This window comes from Giraffa tippelskirchi, chromosome 6 (assembly GCF_054371585.1).
Source record: "Giraffa tippelskirchi isolate mGirTip1 chromosome 6, T2T-mGirTip1v1.2.pri, whole genome shotgun sequence".
NCBI lineage: Eukaryota > Metazoa > Chordata > Mammalia > Artiodactyla > Giraffidae > Giraffa > Giraffa tippelskirchi.
In genome coordinates this window covers 70602354-70612438 of record NC_137280.1, presented here as the reverse complement: position 1 = coordinate 70612438, position 10085 = coordinate 70602354, and the positions used below count along the sequence as shown (strand labels likewise).

Sequence of the window (10085 nt, the reverse complement as noted above, 5' to 3'; positions counted from 1 at the left end):
CTAATAGGTAAAGAGCATCCATCACCTAACCCAGGAATAAGAACATGACCATTTACTTGACCTAAGACTCTTCTCATCCCATTCCCTTGCCTTCCCAAGTCCACTCACCCAGGGCCAGAAATGAAAATGACTTTAAGTTTTATGTCTTTCAAACTTTCATTTTAGAAAAAAGTTTCATCATAACATTGATGATTGCCAGGAAGAAGTCTAGAAAGGGTCCATTGGAATTACCAAGGAAGCCAGTGCCGGAGCCGTCGGGAAACTCCACGTCAGTAGAGTGGTGAGGCCCAGAATCTGAACATTCCAGGTTGCACAGTGTGCCTTAGTTGAGGACGAGAAAAGAATGGCTGATAGAGACAGACACTCGAAAGAGGGGTGAGTAGAAGAAGCCTGGGCTTATGTAAATCATCTGTTTTAGAGATGCAGAGGGACTTCCCTGGGGGTCCAGTGGCTAAGACTCTGTGCTCCCAACACAGGGGGCCTGGGTTCAATCCCTGGTCAAGGAGCCAGATTCCACCTCCCGCATGTGACAAAGAAGATTGAAGATTCCGCGTGCCAGAGGAGCCAAATAAATAAATAAACATTAAAAATACTAAAGATGCAGAGACTTAAACATATTAAGAGGCTGAGGAGAAGATATCAGTGGAAAGAACATTTGAAAATATAAGAACTGCCTTTCCTTGACAGAATAAAACCCTTCTGCACAGGGAGAATTTACACCCTCTCCCCTTAAACTGGAAGCTGGGTAATCTTTGCTTGGAATTCATTGGAAGTATCCTCGAGCCCCTAGCTTATTCAAAGGAGTTATTCTAAATAACCAAGTATGATTTCTGAGTTTTTCAGATCCAATATTTGTAAGCTTTATTAATACAGTATCACCCATTATTTCATGAACATGAACATGTTAATAGCTCAGTCGTGTCCGACTCTCTGTGATCCCATGGACTGTAGCCCACCATGCTCCTCTGTCCATAGGATTGTCCAGGCAAGAATACTGGAGTGGGTTGCCATGTCCTTCTCCAGGGGATCTTCCCAACCCAGGGATCGAACCTGGGTCTCCTGCACTGCAGGCAGATTCTTTACCACTGAGCCACCAGGGAAGCATTATTTCATAGAGTCTAAGAATTAGAATCATCTGGTGTCTGACCATCTCATTTTACTAAAGAGAAAACTGTCATCCTAGAACTTTATTCCACTTAGTCAAGGTGATAATAAACACTATAATAAGTTAGTGATGGAAATAAACATGATTCCCAGGCTTGTGAATTCCAGTTTAAAAATAGCCTATTCAGGGAGTTCATTGGTGGCCCTAACCACCTAACTGGTGGTTAGGATTTCACTGCCACGGCCCGGGTTCAAATCCTGGTTAGGGAATTGAGATCCACAAGCCACATGCTATGGCCAATAAATAAGTAAAAATAAAAATAGTCCATTCATTCATTCATTCAACATGTACTGACCATACAAAACTCACACAAAATCCCTGTCCTTGTGGCTAATACAGGATGATTTCCACTAAATCAACCTATCCTTACATGTTGATTTCAATGTCTCTTTGAAAAATAAAACAACAAATTCCCTGGACATCTTTAATAAAGACTAGAGTCAATTCTCACCTCATTATGGCAGTGAAGTCTTTCAGCCTCCTTCGGCTTAAGCCGTCTTAGCTTCCCAGGTGATGCTGGTGGTAAAGAATCTGCCTGCCAATGCAAGAGACATAAGAGACTCGGGTTTGATCCCTGGGTTGGGAACATCCCCTGAAGAAGGAAATGAAAACCCACTCCAATATTCTTGCCTGGAGAATCCCATGGACAGAGGAGCCTGGCAGGCTACAGTCCATGGGTCGCAAAGAATTGGACACAACTTAGCGATGAAGCCACACATGAAGTAATCTAGGTTTTGTCCTGCTGACAATGGAGAGTTATCAAAGATTTTCAAGAAGTGACATGATGAATCAAGGCTGGACACCAAATATGTGTAATAATTGGCAGGGACCAGGACTGTGGAAAAAGTTCATGCCCTCCAGATGAGAGTCTCCATTTATCTGGTGAGCTCTATTTCTGAATTTAATAAACCTTGAAAATGTTAACTTTCAATAGACATGTTAAAATGATCAGAGTCCACCAAAAAGGCCAAGAGATGCACAAATTCAGTTTTCACAGTCCTGCCCCAGCTTCAGCGGGATCCTGAGTCCTTGAAAGCACTTGGTATGCATTGAGTTGATCAAAAAACATCAGGGAAAACATATTTCATCTGTGGACATCATTTTTCTTTGGTACAGAGTGACTTTCACTCCTAACCAAAAAAAAGGAAAAAATGAAAAGCAAAGTCTTCATATCAAAGCCTTATTGATTCTTTTCATTTACAAAAAAACTCAGTCATGCCTGTCTATTAAAAATAGAATGTCTAAGGGCCTGAACTTAATGTCATGCCAAGAACCCAACTTTTCGCTGACTTCAAGGAGATTTTGGGGGTTGGAACAAAGCAGAAGAGGCCAAAAGAGGACTCAAAAGTCAAATCCCAGACCCAGGTCTTCAAAACCTTATGTTCTTATTCTCTCTCTACACCCCACAAAGTGTTGAGTTGAAATATCACACAGGAGGTATCAAAGGGCTTCATAAGAGATGCTGTGTTGTGAGCAACAGCAAGACAGTCAACAGATATTTGAGGACCTGTACTGTGCTGCACAACCCATGACTTTCAAACTACCTTTCCAGGCTCATTGCCCGTCATTCCCCCCACCTACACTATATGCCATCCGAAGTGCAACCTTCAGTCCAAACGCAAACATGGCATTGACCGTAATATCGTCAAACCTTTACCTACTTACTACCTTGTCCTACCATGTCCAGCCTCACTCATCTGAGATCAGTCTGTGCACACAGAAATTATGTACACATGTCAGCTTTACACTCTGAGCCCACAGGGAAGCCCTTCTTCCACAATAATGGAAACTGACTCCACAAAGACACCAGGCGTTATTCCCTTCATACTTCCGGTACCCATCAATTTCTTTGAAAAAAAAAATATAATAGATGTTTCATAAAGAATTCAAAAGGATGAGGTAGGGACTTCCCTGGTGGTCCAGTGGCTAAGACTCTGCACTTCCAATGCAGGGGGGCTGTGTTTGATGCCTGGCCAGGGAACTAGACCCCACGTGCTGCAATGAAGATCAAAGATTCCTCAAGCAGCAACTAAGACCCTGTGTGGCCAAATAAATACATTCTGTTTTTTTAAAAAAAGAAAGGATGAGTTAAACACAGATTCTGCTATCAACAAAGTCTCGAAGGAGAAGTAGTAACAGAATAATATATACAGAAATCTTAAGCAAAGTGACAAGTGTGATGAGAGATGCTCACAGAAAGTCTTTAGAAGCCAGGACTAAAAAGTAGCTACTTGGGGAGAAGAAGAGAGGTGTGGTCACGGTAAGCTTCATGGAGGAAGTGGCATGTGAACCAAACCTTGGAGGATGTCTGGAGATTGAACCAATTAAACCAAGCAGGGCACCTGTAAGAGCTAAAGGTAGCATAAGCAAAACACCAGGTCCTTAGTGAGAGCTAAATAAGTGGCAGCTAATGAAATAATAGTGGTCTGCGTGCTCAATCACTAAGTCACATCCAAAAATTTGTGATCCCCAAGGACCTGCCAGGTTCCTCTGTCTATGGGATTCTCCAGGCAAGAATACTGGAGTGGGTTGCCACTTCTTGCTCCAGGGGATCTTCCCAACTCAGGGATTGAACCTGTGTCTCCTGCATTGGCAGATGGATTCTCTACCACTGAGGCACCTGGGAAGCCAATAATAGTCTAGCTAGTCTCAAATGGCTATGTCAGTGGTTAGTGCTTCCATTTCATTTCTTTTATACTTTATCTTGACTGGAGTCTCAGGCTGTATGAGTTTGAAATTGGTATGTCTCAACAGTGAAGAAGTCAACATGTTAACAGCTTTTGTACAGACAGTCATGAAGGATACTGAGCTCCCGGTTTGTTCAGCCTTGAACGTTGCCTTAGTTCCTAGCACTGGGCTGAACTGGCAAGGCCGTTGCTGCGCTCATAGCCTACTCTTTACAGCCAACAGTCAGCTCAGATATTTATTCTCCCACCAAGGGGACAGACATTCCTCCTTTCAACCTAATGCTCCGACCTCTAAAAGCGGACCCCAAGACTCACTTGCACTTTCATTTTGATGATCTTGATCATTAGCAAACAGGGATGCAGGGCTCTTGCTCTTCATATGAGATACACACCAGGGGTTCCACCTACTCTGAAAACGGCTGTGGACTTTTTTCAACCCACATATGTTTACAAGGGACCTGTATCTTTCTCAGTTCTGAATGCAGTTCCAGGAAACATGGACACAGTTGTCCTAAAGGCTCCCTGCTCCTCCCTAGGGTCCAGCCTCAGGACACTGGTATGCTCTTGCAGACACACAGACACCCTCAGGTCACTCCTCCATTTCAAAGCCCGCTGGCATCCTGTCCTCTGCTACAGTGGTTTTCAAAATGGGATCTACGGAGTCAGATATCCCTCAGTCAGCCCATGAACAACTTCTCAGGGGGGAGGAAAATGGAGGACAGAGCAGAGATATGGACTCTGAGATGACAGGTTTGCAGTTTAAAACCAGTTCAGTTCAGTGGCTCAGTCATGTCCGACTCTTTGCGACCCCATGGACTGCAGCACGCCAGGCTTCTCTGTCCATCACCAACTCCCGGAGTTAAAACCGGTAGCTAACTACTAAAAAAAAAAAAACGGGATAAAACTCACTGAAGATCACTCGAGCCCTTTGCAACCTTGCTGCTCTCCCCTCACCCCTCTAACCCATGGCCATGCCTGGGTATGCACTTCATGCTTCTACGAACTACTCTGTATCTTAGAAGTACTTGCCCAGATGCATGTCAGTAACATCTGCTTACTTATACCCACTTGCACTCCGACCCCACTGCACCCCAGGACACTCACGTTCACCCTTTAACACCCGGTCCACATGCTCTGTGCTCAGTTCATCATTTGTCAGCTCTCCCAGCAGAGATCCCGGGCTCCCTCCTCTCGACCTTCCCACTGACCTTCACACTCAGGCAAAAAAGAGCCTCCTCTGAGAACTTGATAGCTATTCTCCACAGTTACAAAGCTGAATAGAGAAGCCCAACAATCTTACAGAAATGATCATTATCAACTGTTTAAAAGAAAACAGTTCTTGTCACAACACACGGCTCTATTCCTACCATCAGCTCTGGGTTCTTGTTGATTATGCCATGCCTGGCACGCATCTCAAAAGGAAATTGTTTGAAAAATTAAATTGTAATTCTTACAAAGATACAGAATTCCATGAGCTTAATAAATGTTGGGGAACTACTCAAAAGAATAGGATACCCACTAACAAACGATGATCTATTAATAAGTGAGAGACAGTTGTCAAGCAAAAAGGATAAAATCTGTAGATAAAAAACAAGTTACCTGTATAGAACAGGTAACTATATTAAATATATTGTAATAACCTATAATGGAAAATAATCTGAAAAAGAATATACATGTGGGTGTATAACTAAATCACTTTTGCTGTACACCTGAAGCCAATACAATATTATATATCAACTATACTTCATTTGAAAAAAATAAGAGGAAATCTGCAAACTCAATGGGCAGTTCACAAGAGATTTATATAAACACTGTAGAATTAAAACTAGCCATTGTTAAAATTGGGATTCCCTGGTAGCTCAACTGGTAAAGAATCTTCCTGCAATGGAGGAGACCCTGGTTCAATTCCTGGGTCAGGAAGATCCACTGGAGAAGGGATAGGCTACCCACTCCAGTATTCTTGGGCTTCCCTTTTGACTCAGCTGGTAAAGAATCTGCCTGCAGTGCAGGAGATCTGGGTTTGATACCTGGGTTGGGGAGATCCCCTGGAGAAGGGAACGGCTTCCCACTCCAGTATTCTGGCCTGGAGAATTCCATGGACTGTATAGTCCACATGATCGGAAAGAGTCGGACACAACTGAGAAACTTTCACTTTCATTGTTAAAACTGGTGAATCCCTTAGAAAGCTGGACACTTTAAATTCATAAAGATAAGCTAACTATTGTAACAAACAACCTCAAAATTCTCAGGAGCTTTACATGAATGCAAGCATGTTTCTAACTCAAGATGTCGTCTAAGGCGAGAGGCCTGGGGTGGGATGGGATGGGATGGGAAGGAAGTCCTCCTCCACATTGTTTCCATACATGTCTTCTAAGACCAGAGGTTGGCAACCTTTTCCTGTAAAAACTAGATAGTAAATCTTGTCAGCTTGCAGGTCACCTGGTCTCTGTCACAACTATTTAACTCTGCCATTGTAGCATGAAAATGGCCATAGACAATGCATAAATGGATGGATTTGGCTGTATTCCAGCAAAACGACATTTACAAAAATAAGCAGTGGGGGACTTCTGTGGTGGTCCAGTGGCTGAGATTCCACATTCCCAATGCAGGGGATCTGGATTCGATTCCCGGTCGGGAAACGAGATCCCACATGACACAACTAAGACCCAGTGCAGCCAAATAAATAAACAAATAAGCAAATGAATGTGCTTTTAAAAAGCAGTGGGTCAGTTAGGGCCAACTGGCTGTGGTTTCCTGACTTCTGTTCTAGACCTTCTTCGTTCTCTTTATTCAAAAGGTAGAAAGGAAAGACAAGACACACCTCATAAGGTTACTAGTACTTACACAGTCCATGCTAGAACATTAGCTCTAGAGGTTTTTCCTGTTTTCATCACTGATCTAAAATAAAATACACAGAAGAATTCATGTAGGTAATCAATAAATATCTATTCAATGAAATTATTGGATATATTTATTATAATAAGATTTTGAAAAGCAAAATGAAGATTTGACCATTTTGCTCATTCTAAAAACTAAAAATAGTAGCTAATGTTTATTGACTGTTTAACATATACCAGATACTGTTCTAAATCAATTATGCCATTAAGTTTCTCACAACCCTGAGGAGGAAGTTGCATTATTTTAACCATTTTTTTTTCAGATGAGAGAACTAAGGCACAGGAAGGTTGACCATAATTTCAAGTATAACATAACTGAATCATTATAAGTAAAATGTACTTACTTTCAAAATTTTGAATTTTATGTTGCTAAATTAAAATATCATTGAAAGCCTTTTTCTACCCAACTTACATTTTCTTCTTTTAAAAGTAAATTCTCCTTGGGTGTCTTTCTCTTGGTGCCAATTATTCTCCCCTACTGAATGCCTTCTATGATGGTTTATAAGTGTGTCTGTTATCAACTGATTGCCTCTTGAGTGCAAATTAATTCTTCAGTGCCAATTCTGAAAAAAAAAGAAAAAAAGGAGCTGGGCTCTTTAACTATTTTTTTCCCTTTGTGAACTTTGTCAACAGAGGGCGCTGAAGAGACCTTGCAGGAGGACAGAACTCCTAAGCAGAACTCCTAAGCCAGCTCCAGCTGCAAGGTGGCTGCCAGGCGCCTCCCAGGGTTGTTCAAGGATGACTTAAAAGAAAAATGGAATGTGAGATACCTGACATACAGTTCATGCACAAGCAACCTCGTATCCCTTTCTTAATAAGTAATTATATTTGATTTCAATATTGTGGAGGATTAGGAACAGAATGTGGGGATGAAAAGGGCATAGAAAGATTTTTTTTTTCTCTCCGCTCTGTTATTTTAGAAGGAAAAACACCACTGTCCCACAAAACAAATATTTATCTCCTTTATTAAGATCATAAATTTACATGTCAATAAACAAACACTCCCTATGTAGTCCTTTTGTCTCCAGAGAAAAATAGACTCAGAATCACATATTCGAAACATTTCGTCCTGTAACCTTACTTTGCCAGACTTCCATTCATCTGGGAAAGAAGATTTGGAGGTTGAATGTTTTTGTCTCATTTTTATTAGAAGACTGCTTTTATGGAATAAGAAAAACTAACGAGGTATTCAAAATGTGTGGCAATTATTTATCAAGTTTGCAAAGCAAATCATTTCTGATCATCAAAGTAACAACAAAAGTTAAAAGGTATAATTCACACACTACAATGAGGAAATGTAGTTCAAAGAGTTTATGAAATGTACCCAATAGCACAAAGATTAACAGTGACACATCCAGGATTTGAACCCCAGATGCGATTGGCCCAGAATAGCCATTTTGCTCTGACACTGTCATACTTCTCTCACAAACTGTCAGTGACAATAACACTTGATGAAACCGGATTATAAACCCAGGTCTGCCTGACTCCATAGCAAACACCTTCTCCATTATAAGGGGTAGAGGATGAGAGGTGGGGTGGACAGGAAGTCAGAACCAAGCACAGATATTTATCATGCACTAAGTCAAGAAGTTTGGTCACAAGTGACAGGATTCTAAGACCAATGAGTTCAGCAAGTTGCAATGAAGAGAATTCATTGACTCATGGCACTGGCAAGACCTGGGACAAAGCTGCCTTCAGGCACAGCCCTGGATAAGGGTTCAGGAATGACCGTAGCACTCTCTCTTTCTGTCCACGCATGTCCATCTCTGGTTCCCTTTGGTGACTGGCTTTATTTTCTAATTATAGTAAAGTTTTCTCCGTGCAATAGTCAAAACACCCACCACTAGCCCCATGCCTACATGTTTACTGCCCCTGATTCACAAGAGAAAACTTCTATTGCCAATACAGAAAATTCCAGGAAGGTCCTCAACTGTTGAAAATCACTAGACTCTTCTAATTACTTGGGAGTGGGAGGGAGGAGGGGTACCCTAAACCATGAAGTGTTGACCAGATGTTGTCACTACATCCCTAATACCACATGCATCTGAGCCAGAATTACACCATAATTCTAATGTCTCCAAAATTGACTATTCTAAGTGATAAAACATGGAATATTTTAATAGAGCCAACAGACAAAATCAGCTAAATGACAATCACGTTGTTTTGTTGTAGAAGTGACATCATAAATGTTTCATCCAATGAGAAATCAAATAAAATATGAAGTATTAACTGTGTCTCACAAAGAGTTCTACCATCTCTATATCGGGTTGAACCTTGCCAATCGTGACTCCTTGGCTTGTTGTGCAAGCTTCAATATTATAAAGTGTGTGCAATATTGAGTGATGCTATTTTTGCCCAGCTGCGATAATTTTGATTTTTTTTTTTACTGCCTCTGATGCATCATGAAATATTCCACTGTGAATAAGCAAACACAGAGTCCCTCTCTAGAGGGACTCTTGGAGAAGACTCTTGAGACTCCCTTGGACTACAAGGAGATCAAACCACTCAATTCTAAAGGAAATCAGTCCTGAATATTCATTGAAAGGACTGATGCTGAAGCTGAAACTCCAGTACTTTGGCCACCTGATGGAAAGAACTGACTCATTGGGAAAAAACCCTGATGCTGAGAAAGATTGAAGACAAGGGGAGAAAGGGACAACAGAGGACGAGATGGTTCGATGGCATCACCAACTCGATGAACATGAGTTTGAGCAAGCTCCAGGAGTTGGTGATGGACAGGGAAGCCTGGCGTGCTGCAGCCCATGGGGTCGCAAGGAGTAGGAAACAATGGAGCAGGACACAATGGAGCAACTGAACTGAACTGAACTGACTGAAGCAAACACATGTTCAGTTCAGTTGGTCAGTGATGGATATGGACCATAATAGATGCATATCAAGTTTCAATGGCTGAATTGCTATATTTAAGAGTTACCTGAGCATAAGGACTTCCCAGATGTCGCAGTGGTAAAGAGTCTGCCTGCCAATGCAGGAGGCATAGGAAATGGGAGTTTGATCCCTGAGTTGGGAAGATCCCCTAGAGTAAGAAATGGCAATCCATTCCAGTATTCTCGCCTGGAAAATCCCATGGACAGAGGAGCCTGGTGAGCTACAGTCCATGAGGTCACAAAGAGTTGGACATGACTGAGCAACTAACACACAGCACATTTGGCTAATTCATCCAGGGGAGTAGTTAACGATACATGTCCTTTGAGGATTGATGTTCCTTTCCTCTGTACTTCTAATCCTCTGATTCTGTTACTATTAGATAATGCAGTAGAGCATGGGGCTCAGGCTTCTCTGGTGGTTCAGACAGTAAAGGATCCTCCTGCAATGAGG

The 10085-nt window shown here is 41.9% G+C and overlaps 1 non-coding gene across 1 annotated transcript; it reads right to left on the bottom strand.

Moving 5' to 3' along the window:
• Positions 1-1029: 1029 nt before the first annotated feature.
• TRNAC-GCA (transfer RNA cysteine (anticodon GCA)) lies at positions 1030-1100 on the bottom strand. Its single transcript has one exon. It is a non-coding gene; the product is annotated as a tRNA-Cys (tRNA).
• Positions 1101-10085: the final 8985 nt, after the last annotated feature.